At 41.3% G+C, this 14,357-nt stretch overlaps 1 protein-coding gene across 2 annotated transcripts in view; it reads right to left on the minus strand.

Moving 5' to 3' along the window:
- Positions 1 to 13,825, minus strand: part of LOC146005197 (uncharacterized) — a 173,654-nt gene extending 159,829 nt beyond the window's left edge. For both annotated transcript variants that reach the window (XM_083144249.1, XM_083144258.1), the window contains exon 1: positions 13,599 to 13,825. The gene's annotated coding sequence lies outside the window, so the exon portion shown is untranslated. The remainder of the gene's footprint in view (positions 1 to 13,598) is intronic.
- Positions 13,826 to 14,357: the final 532 nt, after the last annotated feature.

Below are 14,357 nucleotides of genomic sequence, written 5' to 3' on the forward strand. Positions count from 1 at the left end.
GAGAGTTCACGCAAACCATTTCACACGAATGAATGAATGGTTGACTGTAAGAGCGGAAGGAACAACAAAAGAAGGTTATCCGAGAGGGTGTAAACGACAAGGGGATGAGCTAGACGGAAGTTCTCGACAGCACACAACCACAAAGTTCCAGAAAGACTTGAATCAAGAACCTAAATCTTGGTATATCTCAGACATAGATAAATTATAGTCTTTACGTATAGTACGCATAAGGTGTTTGCAGGACACTATTTTTCAGGTGCTCTAGTTAATGACTGATGTCTTAAAACCAATATCATATGTAAACCTGAATCATATAGCAAGCAAATTTAATTGGGCATTATTGATGCGTTTCGAGGCTTCACAGATGGCGTAGTGGTAAGGTCGTCGCATTGTAATCAAAGTGTTCCCTATCACACTTTACTGTACACCCAGTCCAGAGTGCATAAAGTATACTTCGTTTCGAGAAGTGCACCTGTTCTCGCGTCTTCGGATGAACTTTTTGCACTTATTGTCCAAGATACGACAGACGTTTGAATTACTATTGAACAATGCGCAATCCCTCACCCTCTAATGTATGGCTGTTGTTCCCTTTGTAAGTTGTCAATCATACGCATATATAGGCCATGTGGTTTTACAGGTGCTCATCGTCTCACGACCGCAACACCGAAGGTTCTGGGTACTCTAAACAATGGCGTCTCCTTCTAAGAATCCATTCATTAATTTCAAGTAACCCTCATTCATCCACATCTTCGCGATTAGCCTGAAGAGGAAGCAAACAGATGTAAATTTATAAAAATACAATATCAACATTTCGAAAAATCCAGATTTTAGGATTCTGTGTTAATATAGCCATATTGTGATGATAAGTAAATATAACAGCTATGCGTCGGCTAGCAAAAAGCTACTTCAGACCGTGGCCCTTAAAGACCGGTGGCTTCACGTAGTTGAGCATTAATTTGTAGGTTTGGATATTTTATGTATTTTTCTACCATCATTGGTTAATCGCTCTTATGAGAACGAAAAATGCAGTGATGAAATAGACGAAAGAAATAGCACAATGGTTTACCCTGGATTCGAACAACGCCTTCTTGACTTGCAGAAGACTACGCTGACGACCCCTTAAAAGGAGGCTACATTTTTCTTTTCAGTTCGAATGTGCGGTTCAAGGACATACACTCAGATCCGCGCTTCCCTCTTCCTCACTTCCACTTCTATGCATTCCCCGTGCAGCATCCAATGAACAGGCAGAAGGCGTGTGTTGGTTGTGTGTGGAGGGGAACAGTGGAGGAGAACAGGCGACTGCGTGGGGAGACGATGCCGTGACCTTGAAGCGCAGTTTGGAAATGAAAGCAGTATAGCTAATTTAGCATTAATGAATGTGGCTTATCAGTACTATTGTATTATATTTTTATGCCGCTTTTCTACTTTCTTAGGTTAACTTCGACGATGACTCTGAAGAAAATGCAATCAGAAAGAAACACCTGCTTCACCTCCCTATAAAACATATAGCAAAACCCCTCAGCAATGAGTTTCACGATGAAGTATTGCCGAACGAAACTTCGCAAGAATCGAAGCCCTGACGTATTTATATGAAATCCTAAGCACCGGTCTGTCACTCGCCAACAATTAGAGCTCTGTGGAAGATTAGTAGGAAACTGCGACATCATTTCCGCCAATCATCTATAATTGAAGAGATTCTGAAAGGTAGGAAGCACGCTGGTTTGAGATTCGATCGGCAACAGAGAAATCTCATTACCGCGCGGCCAGTCATTAGAATTAAGAGCAGAGGACAAGGGGAAAGCTGCAGATGAGATTTTGTAACTTCTCGCATCAGTGCTTCCGCTCGTTCAATGTGACAGAATAGATTAAAACAAAAATAGATTGGAACCGAATATCAGGAACTCCCTCTCGCAAATATTTTTTTGCTATAAGGAAGTTGATTTTTATGCGAGTTCAATAACGTAGTGAATATTTGTGTTTGTATCGTTGTACATTGCTTTTTCTGATAAAATAGATGAGAGGATCGATATAAAGAAAAATTCATGTCCAGCCTCGTATATATTATCAAGTCTACACTAGACTGTTATCTCAGTTTCAAACACTTTCACCAACTCTGTCATACTGAAATGATATACTAATAAAACATACACGTATTTTATATACTTCCTAACATATCGATAGCATTCAATTTGTACGGTTTGGTGCAACATTTATTGCCCCTACAACGTGGTACTTATGATCTTCAAGTTTACCAATCACTAACTCATCAAGTATTTTCCAGGGTATGGTTCAAGTCCTGATTCGAAGGTCAGGTCGGTATCTTTAACATAGCTCGAGAGGAAGCCGACCGGACGCGTATCTGGTATCGAGCCAGCACCTGTTTTACTGAGAAGCGCTATTGTCACTCTTACCTGCAGTGTTTAGACATCCAACACGAACTGCGGCGACGATACACTCCCAAGGTTTCACACTATATATAAAAAATAACACAACGTAGCAAAGATAACTGCAACCTCACCTTATGAAATCTCTAAAGAAACTGAATTGGCAAAACATCTATATTTACTCCACGTGGGCTTGACAAGTACTGTCAGTTCCTAAAACGGACGCTATTGGGGAAAAGGTTTGAGGGGACGATATACTGGGCTCCAGATGGACTTGACATATGGTTGTCAGAGGTATACTAATCTTTCGGGTCTTTCTTTGAAGTAAAGTGGCGTTTGAATCAGGACTCGAACTTCACATTTCAAAGTAGCCTTCGGTAACCATCACTTCTTAAGACTGATAATCCAGACTTCTTCCTAGATCAAATTATACGCAATACTTCCTCGTTTATTAACTTATCTGTCAATTTAATTTTCAGCTTCCTCCTTCATATTCGCATCTTCAGCCTTTCATTATTTATCCATTTGCTAACCCGTGCGGTTCCTGTTATAGTTAACTCAAATGCAGGAAGGTAACCGCGTAAGAGATTGTTGATTGGCACTTTTAAAAAAGAGTCGTGTGCGAATATTCGAAACTACGTAACATCCTGCCGAGTAATAACATCTCTAAATGAAACCGAAAAGCGATCATAATCAGTCACGAACAACGCGTCTTGTAACTTCATACAAAACCCGGGATGCGTCGATCACACGCCAGATAACGAAAGCAATCAAGATTGCACAAAGCGCTGAGCGAGAGACTTCCGAGAAAATTGGGAGGGGAATGTGAAAGGGTGAACGGGGAACCAAAAGAAAGCGAGATTTACACCGTTTCACGTCAACTGGTAACACCCATTCTCGCTGGCATTGCGAAGAGTTTCATGCACCGCTGGATGCACCAACGGCCAGTACCTGTAGCCACCTTGCAACGTTACTTTTTCTCCCCTGCCGCTCCACCTCTTTCTGCGCGAACGAGATTAGATCCATGAATGCTCCGATTTAATAACAGTTCATTATCAGCCGAACGGAGTAGGTTTTAGTGTCAAGATTCCAGGGGGCATTTCTTAAACGTGCTTGTAAATAATAAATGCACTGCCTTCATTCCACACACATACGCAAATGGAAGACTGTACGATATTAAAGTGCAGAGAGTGAGGAAATGAATGAAGGAAAATAACAATCCGTAATAAATAAAATATGGACTAGAAGAGTTCAAACGCGAAAAGAATAAATCCGTGACTAAAAAATAAAAATTCACGACAAAGAAGTTAATATTTTTTTATTACTTTCAAAGCTAATAAAATTTTTCTCTTTCCCTTATTAGTATCAGCTGTTTATGACAATAAATTAATAAGGAAATTCCTTTCAAGAGTACATTTTTATTTTCAAATCAGGACTAGATGGGTGACCTGCTTCTTTAGGTAAATAGCGACCAAAAGGATGGATGATGACAAACAAGAACACAGCAGAAATAAACTTCCATCCCATACCAATCAAGGACTTTTGAACCTTGCAGCACCTTGTGTTAAAGTCTGCGGTACGGAAACTTCGCAAGACGGAGTTACAGTCATGGTAAATCCAGTCGGCGATGAGGAAACTGCACATGACGCTAGAGTCGATCTTACCGAACAAATTAACCGAGTGGATTGGGTGACAGAGTACAGAGTCGCTGGGTTCAAACACTGAGATCGCATGTAACTAGATTTTTCACGTCATGTTTTTTTTCACCTCAGTCGAAATCTGAGTCAGTACCTCTAATGAAGGACACGGACATTTCCGGTCATCATCATGTAGCTTTATTTGCCATCTGAATCTCTCAGTCGAATTTAACCGAATTCTACAAATACACGATCTTTCGAATAAATTAGAATCCTGATAGCTTAGTGGTCAACGTCTTCACCTTGAAAACAACGGATCCGGATCCCTATTTAAATCTAGGTCTGGCACCGATTAGTCTTGCTGTACATAAAGTGGGACCTGTACAAACTTTGTGATGCTCTTGGAAATAAAATGTCCGATATCGAAATTAATGTCGAAGAGTAAAGCTGAAAGTAATGGAATTAATTCTTTAAGAGCATTAGTTTGTGGGAAGATACAGTACTAAACTCGTTGCTGAAATTGATGTTTTGGTACTATTGTATTTGTCTTTTATTTCGTCGCTTATCTCTACCACCTAGGTGGCAAAGCGCGTTGAGTGGTCGAGTCACAATCTCGCCACTGAAAGTTCCAGGTTCGAGTTCCTATCTAGGCATAAGTGTTCCTTTGTGTCTATCAATTAAATATAATCACATACCTTTCCTCATCACTGCCATTAGCGATCAGAATAAGACAAAAATGAATGCACAACACGTCACTGTTCTGTCCTGTTAGGCTAATCGCAATGATGAGGATAAATGACGATTAGACTATGAAGAGACATAAAAGAACAGCAATGACCTGGTCAAGATTTGATTTCGGTTCTTTCGGAGAAAAGCTAGTGAGACGACCATGTTAAGCGCTGCTACATAAGTTGCGCACAGAAGTCATTCACACCTAATTGGTCCCGAGTTCAATTCCCGGTGGAGGCACATTTAACATTGGTTCAGTTCCCACTATAAACTGTAAGTCCTGTCTCGACCATTCCCTAAAATCTACTTTTAAAAACAAACTTTGCTGTATTTTCAAGATTCAGGGCTTACTCAGACAAGTAAATAAGTTTTTGGTGCAGGTAATTATTAAAGAGAAGGACAATACTTGGGTTCATCCACTCTTGACCCTGAGCTGATGTCAGCACAGTACGCACGTGACCTTCGGCTCCTGCCTTACGCCCTTTATACTCTCGTGTTGTCCGCACCCAAAATATCTTTAAGTCGCCATCGACCTATGACTCCTCTCCTAGACTCATTTGAAATCATGGGACGTCCTGAAACATCCAATGTCTCCCTGGAAACAAACCGGACCTATAAATGTCAGGATTTATGAGTGGTCTTCCCGCGATATATCAGAAGATGAGACGCCTGACTTTGGAATGGGAGACGTCCTGCCTTAGGGATGGGGTTAATAGCTGCTTATCACACGGTGGTTGCATTACTTCTCCTGATTGGGTGCTTGGCTCTTATCCGTACTTTGTATGCATGCGGGGAGGTTTAACCATAGTTAGCAAGACGATCAGTCGAGCCGTGATGCGTTTTTCTACTAGTGGCAACTTAATCAAAATACCACCGCGTGTATTGGCACTTAAAGGTAAGGTAGAGTACTCTCAAGCGATACCTGAAGATATAGGCGTAGGGATAGTGTGTGGTCGGGGGGGGGGGGGGAGTGGAGAGAGGGATATGCTTTTAAGAATTTTCAGTCTCGGTGCTTACAACAGGTGATGTCAAGGTTAACGGGAGACAAACTTGATGCCAGAAGTGTGTATTTGGTTATTGGAGGAACTATAAGTTTCCTACAACGAGACTGATTGAACAGGTGAATGTTTGCGTATTTCATTATTGGGCAAATAGATTTTGTTCGAGGGTGATGACTGAACAGGTGAATGTTTATAATACAGCCGGTGGAGAACATCTCGGGCTTCCCTACATGTAGCCTGGCCAATGTTTTCAAGAACAATGTGTAAGAGAGCTCACACACAGAAGTATCAGCTACGTGTTTTCAGAAGCATGAACCATCATTCAACTCCTTTTTAATTCACGAGCCAGCATATGAAAGCTTTCACACCGTAAGTTTCTTCGGTGAGAAAGTTTTCATATGCTTCCTCGTAATTTAAAAATTAATGGGATGCTTCTTACCTTCTGGAATCGCGTATCATCTAGCTGCCACTGAGTTCCCTAATACTCTAGAATCACTCTCGATCTCACGTGCAAATAAAGCTTGATGATGACGAATGCACATCAGCAAAAATAACGGCTTTCTATTGTTGACGTGTTGCTTCATAAGTAGGTATACGCGTCTTGCTTGAATCCCGACAAAGTTTTTACCTTATGCCTCTCCGGTTCGATGAAGCCCTCTGCTTCACTGAAGCTTTCTGGTCTAACCTAGGCATGAATGTCACTTCATCCACTTAATCTAATCATCACTCAATCTCCTCGTGGTAAGCCTACAGAGGCAGAAATGCAACCGTAAAACAAGATAAATACGTAGACAAATCGGGACTGACATCTTAGGAGAGTTGTACAAACTGATCGAAAGAAAGCCCTGTATTCGAACTCCAACTCTGTCAAATCACGGAAACAGACTTTCGCTTGGGGGCCGAGTGGGTGCCAGAGCATGAGGTCTGTTCAAATTTTGCAAAATCGCACCAAGCATGCGCGATTCGTATTTTTGCCTCTTCCTAGAACAACCCTCGTCACTCTCCACAAATTTACTCGAATACAATTGTTCTTCTCTATGTCTGTCTTCGTATAATTTTCCCTTTCCTTCTTATTTTCTTTTATGCCCCACTTCGACATTACTCACTACCTTCCTTGCTACTAGTCTTTGGATATATAAATTCATTTAGATACTTTCAAGGGTCTACACATGCACCCAAAATATCCGCATTACATCCATAACATGGACATATTCCACGTGAATCAAGATGGGTGCTCGATGGACCACGTACAACAATCGGATATTTCCTGAACTAACACAACTGTATGGCATTGAAATAAGATATTTCGGCGAAAACAGAATTTGTACTGCATAATAAATGAATGTACCATCTTTATGATTTCTGTAGTTCCAGAGATGGTTGTGGTTGACTGGATACACGTACCCAGTCAAATGAATCTACGATGGCAATCAAAAATAGTTCCACGTAGACCTCATAACGGAGTTTCTAGCAAGTGTACAACTGTAGTTGAGTTCAAAAGTTCCTGGCCCACTTCGTGATCCAACTGTTACAGTTCTTTCGTTCGAATTTTCTATCAGTCTCCATCCATTTCGATCTTTGCTACTAGCCATTTGGTGTAAGACAATCGGCAACAAGAAGAATGGTTGAAATCTCTATGAGAGATTTGACTGGCAAAGGAAAGAACTGGGGTTTAATCCAAAAAAGAGTCTTTCCTATCCAGACACCGACAGCACCGCCAAAACAGATAATGCAGGAAGGTCGACCTGCACGTCTATGTCATCCGTTCATGACATTGGGTTGAACGTTACCTTTTCTCTCCCCCTTTCTGTTTTGGAGGGTGGGGATGAAAAGGCACCATGAAACAACGGGAGCAGGTACTATTATCTGGTCCATTAACGCGGTTGAAAACTCCTGCCTCTCCATTACATGATTTGCGCTCGTCAGCAACTAAATGGGAAATGCGAGTGAACCTTGTAATGATCCAATTAAAACCTTAATATAATTCAGAGAAGAAATTAATTTCTGGATTGCATTTATCCACGTTCTCGGTTCCCTGGAGACGGACGGGAGGCAGGTTCCCACCTTCCGCCTCTTAAATCTCCGGGGGAGAGCTTTCGGTGCAGGTGCACGGTATTGCGTTTCAAGTTAATGCGATCCCCTGTTGCCAGCGGAGCGTCGGGACCTCGTGGCTTGTAAATTATCTCGCGGGCAGTGGATTTTGCATGTTAACTGTTTCGTTCGTGCCGTGAAAAGACCAGAATTTGTGTACTCTGGCTGCTGGAAGTGCAAGGTCGTTATTGTTATTATTTAATGGTGATGCTGATTTTACGATGCCGTGAAATGAATGAGCATTTTAAACGTTTGGAATTTCATTCAAATCAGTTCAGCTGCGATAGGGCTTGATGATCTGATCAAATCTGGTTGTTTTAAGTTCCTTTCATGTGCAGATAGGCTGGATGGGACTGCTGCTGCAGTTAAAAGTTGGATCCAAACGGAAATTGGTGTAGATGTGTCTCTCATGGTTAGGGTTTACGAGGGAAATGAAGGAACCCCACCCATTCATTGTTTGTTTCAAGCCTACTTTATGCTCAGATAAGCTAATCGGGACTGTATCTACAGTTCAAAGTTAGATCCGAACCGAACCACTGTGAAAATTGCCTCTACAGGTTATCGAACCTGGAGCCCCCCTCGTCACCGGATAGAACGTGGTAGCGAGTTTGGCCTTTCGGTATTAGACCCAAAATCTCACCACAGAAGTCGCTACATTCAAGACTCGAAGAGGACATGAGTGCTACACTCAGTAACTGCGCCAAAAGGAAGGCACAGGGTCGAAACCATCCTCCTACCTAGTCATTTATCCACACCCCAAAATTTCCTCGACCAATTTATGGTCAGTTTGGCTCGAAATTTACCCTAAATTTGGGCCTACACCCCCAAAAAAGAAAATTCTGGATAAACCCCTGCTCCCACCAGCAAACAAAAACTATATAAGTAAAGGCTATTTTATCCCAATTTTAGCATTTTTGTTTGATATTTAATGGTAAAAATTGCCCCTTCCTCTCTGCCTCCTCACTCATTTTTCTGGCGACGTCAGTGGCTTCACTGTATTTGTTATGTCAGTTTTTTTTCATCTAATCGTTATTGATCCTGACGTTACGATTAAGCTAAAGAGGTAGAAAGTTAATATCAAAGCGCAAATTCACTTCCCCAAAAATTCACGATATTAAGTTAATGTCGAAAATTGAAGCCCTCGCATGGAATCCAACAAGAATCTACTCGGCTCCGAGTCAAAAACTTTCCCTAGCTCGACAATAAATATACACAATACAATATTATTGAAGCAGTTCTTCTGTTTGACGCCTTTCTAATATTCTTATTACTTATATAAAACTCCTTGAGGTGAAATTTTGGCTACAAAGCATAAAAACACAAGCGCACGTGTTTACACATTAGTGGCTTACACATTCAGGGAGTGGTGATAATCACACTGCCCACGAGTGATGAGCTTGCAGTTACCTTGGCGGAGTATTCTGGATAGTTTTCTCATCTCGCCACCTTGATATTTTTTCACTTACGCTGAATGATAGTCTATTTCAGTCACAAAGATTAAAAAACTCCGAACTCCTCACATAATTCTAAAATATGGCGAAGCATACAGTTGGGCTCAAGTCTGGACAAAATATTTTAAGGTGGGCTGTGCTGCAGTGAATCTCTTCTTTCTCTTCTATTTTTTTCCTTTCTTCCACCTCTATCCCTCTTTCTCGCTCTTTGTTCTTTCGATTCTATCTTTCTCTCTCGATCTATCTCTCTCTTCCTTTGTATTCTTTTTCTCTCTCTCTCTCCCTTTTTCTTTCTAACTTTCTTTCTCTATCTATATTTCTATTTCAGTTGTTCTCTTCCTATTTGTCGCTGTTTCTCTATTACTTTCTCTACATTCCTTATGCTTTCTATCCTCCTCCACCCCCCTTTTATCCCTGCACATGCTTAATTCTTGCTGTACTTGCTATAAATGATTCTGGAAACGTCTCTCGTTATGGTGTCCCGTCGTTCCAACAAAAGTCCTCGGGACAGACTTTTGTCCCGCGTTTCAGTTTCTACAGAACGCCTCTGCCTAATCTTCTACATCCCTAAGTAGTGTACTGTGGTATAGCTCTGGTAACTTTCTGATGTACATCACCTCCTTGAATCTAATTTTGAAATCGACTAATCTCCGCTCACTTTGCGTTTTACACGCACAAGTATGTCCAACACGGGTAAGATCGATTGTGTTGCAGGCAATTTTGTTAATTCAAAGCAAAATGCAAAAAAAAAAAAAAAAATACAGTTAAGGATAAACCAAAATGCATTGCAGATCCATTCCTTGGCAAATAAAAATGCGACAGACAATATCAAGCTGTTGCAATCTTGTCTAAGAAATCAAACACTGCATACTCCAGAATAATTTACGCTGTGACAAAACCTCGTCCAGGAACTTAGCGACAGAATATCCGCGGAAAACCTCATTCACAAGTGTAACATCGTCTAGGGATTCGAACGCTGACCCAAAATAGCACGATGAAAATCCTAGGTTGCCATCATTGGTCAACTTGAAGCCAAGGTTAGCCGACCGAAACACGACCGCAGAGCGCACTAATTTGTAAAATTTCAATTTCTAATCAACTGTGTTTTGCAGTGGTTACATCTATGATTTGCGCCGCCGTCATTAGTATTGCGAGCCCTACATTTGTCTCGTCTGATATTTGTGGCATGCTCCATGGAAACTCATACTTACTTTGGCGAAGTCCTAGAACTGTGAACACCACGTGCTGTCACTCTTACCCGATAATTGAAACATTTAGCTGCTCCAGAAACACCATGCATGGAGGCAATCTTGTTGAGGGCATCGCCACTGCGCGGGCAATGATGGGCTCTAGCCCACCTTGTAATACAGGGGTGTCCATAGGGGGAGATAATGGCGTGGGCCGCGCATAAAAGTTGGAGGATTATTTTCTTTAAAATAATATCAAATTCAACACAAACCCACACACACTTGCCACACACAAGCTCCTTGGCACCATGCTGTAATATGTGCGATCAGGCAGGGGAATTACAATAAATTTCCTTAGTATTTTGTTTAGCTTTAGTTGGTTCTAAGTCACTCTTGCTACTAGATGCACCGTATTTAATGCGTTAGATGAAGCAAAGGGATCATTTAAGTGGGGCAGACACTGGCGTATGCAATAGCTGATGGTGCTACAGCCTTTATCGAAATTTTGAAAAAAAATCCAAATTTTCAAATGAAAGCAGTGAAGAACTCTGGAAAAACCCAATTGGTAAATGCAACCCCCCTCCTTTAAAACGAACTCCTATTACCATTTCTGTTTCTGAACAATTTTTAAAATGTAGGTTAGAAATGGTAATTACTAAATATTTTATTGCGTTTATTGTGTATCCTGACCTTCCTACAACGCAGTTATGTAATATCCATTTTTTACAAGTCCAGCCCCCTCACATCGCCCCGCGATAAAAAATTCTGCGTACGCTATATTGGGGCAGAATTAACTTTCATTCAATTGAGTTAAGTTAGAAATAGAAGTGACTTTCAGTAATAGAATAATGGTAGACACGCTCCCGTAATTAAATACTAATTTATGGGGATTATGGCATGATGTGCGGGAATGCGTCGTTGGCCTTGGGGGAGAGGGGGGTTGGACATCTCTGTTGGAATAGTCTAAGACCTATTTTCCTCCACACCCGTTTACAATCACACTTACACACAGAGGGATGAAGAAAGAGAAAGAATAAGATATACAAATCAAGAACGAGAAGAAATAGAAAGAGACGGAAACCGGAAGAGAAGACGGGAGAGGAAAATAAAAGCAGTAAAAGGGATAAAGGAACCGAGGAAGAAAAAGGGAAGAAGAACTATAAAAAAGGAAGAAAGATAACAGGAAGAAGAGAGAAAGAAATAGATAAGAAAATAAAAGTGTGGAAAGTGGTGAAAACAGAAAGAAAACCAGAAGAGAGAGAGAAAAAGAAAGAGCGAGCTAGAGAATGAGAGAAATAGAACAATAAGAGAACGTTAGCAGCCATGGCCGCCGGAGTAGATTCCGCCTGAAAATATTGTCCTTGAGTCGTTGTGTCGCCACTGTTACGGTATTCGAAGACACGAACTTCAGGAAAATTCAAAGATTAGTCCCCGGAACAGCTTTGAAATGTACTTCGGTGCAGTTTTCTGTACGTGGAGCATTTTCGGAACAATCATATTTGATTATATTAGCACAATACAAGAAAAAGAAAAAATACAGATAAGTGTCGGTAACTTCATCTGACGAAAGGTTTATTGCTCAGATCGGATCAGAGGGATTGGGTCTAGCCTATAGTCTTAAATGGGATCCGAACCACTATGCTTGTGCCTCACCACACATAAAGAAAACTTTGAATTAATAATACACGTTTGGTTAAGCTTTTTGATAAGTACGAACAAGAAATTTTGTAACATTTACTAATTTGTTGAATATTTGAACGAATTGTTGGTAACCGGAAACATATTTTGTTGTTGTTGTTCCAAACAAACTTTTCTATGTGCAGGAATCAAACCAAAGTCCCATTGAGGACAAGGTGGCTATCGGGGAAGCTCAACTAAACTGAGGGCCTCCCAGATAGCGTACGCCGACAACTAGAACTCTCCTGGCGCAAGTGTAGCATATCTCGACAGCAAGCACGTAGCCAGGAGGAGGGCTAAGGGGGCTGAAGCCCCCTCCCCCGAGATCCTACAAATATCTAATTTAAATGTTATTTTAATGTTAATAACATAAAGTTATAACCACAGTAAAAACGGCATTACATAGAAAAAAGTTTAGTGTATAATAGAGGAACCAGTTTATATTTTTATATTCTACCATCCAAAGAATAAATGGATCCACAGTTTCCAAAACTTATAGTTTTCTTTGTGAGAGGTCACAGAATGAGTAAATTTACGGTTAACTGTTAAAGCCATTATTTTAACGATTGTGTAAAAGTTAATAACAAAATACAGTGACTATGATTTTCAGTACACTAACTAAAAAAAAATAAGAGAAATAATGGACAACAATTGTGTTAGATTTCACTGATACAGTGGATCGAGTAGCAATGTCTCTCCATTTATGTAATAATAACAATACATTTGAATTGAAATTGGTATATCTTTAATAACTTATAATAGTTATTATTGTAAAATAACAATACTTATTATTGTCATTATTATTTGTACTAATCAAGTTTTATCTATGGCCTGAAGACCTCTACAAATATATCTGGCGACGCCCGTGCTGATAAGTTATGAGCCCCCCGAAATAAAATTCTGTCTACGGCAAAGGATATTACATGGAAGCGAATCAGCAACCCTGAAACTCCAGTGAGGATGTACCGAGCATGTATTAAAAACCACAAGTGGCACGAACAAAAACAAATATGCAACTAGCGTATGGCTGACATGAACACACAAGGGTCCCCCCAAGCAAGATCAAACGTTATTTTGTTGACTAACAACCCTTTGGTTTGTTGCTGACAATTCCTTCGCAACAGCCTCTGTAACCCTACATAGCCATAACGCACAACAACGACCACTGTTGTATCCCATTGTCGACACACACAAAAGGATCCATTGTTACGGTGGAATGTACCATTGTCATCGCAAATGGACGCGCTGGTTATTCTTGGACCCTCCAGATAGGAGGATGGCAGCTACATGTAATTGGACGCGATGGGCAATCCTTTCACGCGACCGCGGGGGGAAAGGGGGGGGGGTTGAAGGGATGGTGAACCACCATCGACACGGCTGTCACTCGAAATCACATCCGAAGAAGAAAAAAAGGCTCCCGTAGAAAGTCATGTGAACTCACCTGTGCTGCTGGAGTTGTAAGGCGCTGTGCACGTTCTGGCGGCTTGAAAGCGACTGAGCCCAGAGACCCAGTTGGGCAGCCAAAGAGAACCAATGGTACTCGTCTGTCTGTAGGTCAGCAGCCAGCAATCTCTTCCTTCCTTCCTTCGTGCCCGACAAGGCAACACCAGCACTTGACACCCGAATCTTCGCTCCGCAGCATGCTTTTACTTTCTTTCTGGATGATCCGCGGTGGTCTTTGGTTGGTGCTCCGGCCACATTAGCGTCGCGAGCTTCCTTACTGCCGGAGACGGTGGGAATGCCCCCGATGCAACGCATGTACGAACAGCTTTAGTGGGAGTGCCGGCGTTGCTTCTTAGTTTTACGATCCGTGTCAGTTGCTCCCGATTCGGAACAGGCTGCTACGTTCCAGGATTCTAATTTGGAGGATGATTAATTTGAGTCGACGTTCAGGAAGCATTTAGAATTTCACATATTCAACTACAAAAATCTATTCCCGAGCTTAGGGCAACATTTACTACATGTAAATCATTTGATTCATTTGCGGGATGCGTGTATCTTGTATTTGTAACTTCGTTATTTTACATCACTTTCTACCTGCCGGTAAGACCTCAACGATGGCGCCTTGCAATCAAGGGGTCCCGGGTTCGATACCCGGCGGAGGCACATAGTGGTTCGGACCCCACTTTAAACTGCGCGTCTAATCCTTACTGTGCATAAAGTTGTTGACTTAAAACACCAACTCTACATCTACCGGATA

This window comes from Lepisma saccharinum, chromosome 1 (genome assembly GCF_977018435.1).
Source record: "Lepisma saccharinum chromosome 1, izLepSacc3.1, whole genome shotgun sequence".
In the NCBI taxonomy this organism is placed as follows: domain Eukaryota; kingdom Metazoa; phylum Arthropoda; class Insecta; order Zygentoma; family Lepismatidae; genus Lepisma; species Lepisma saccharinum.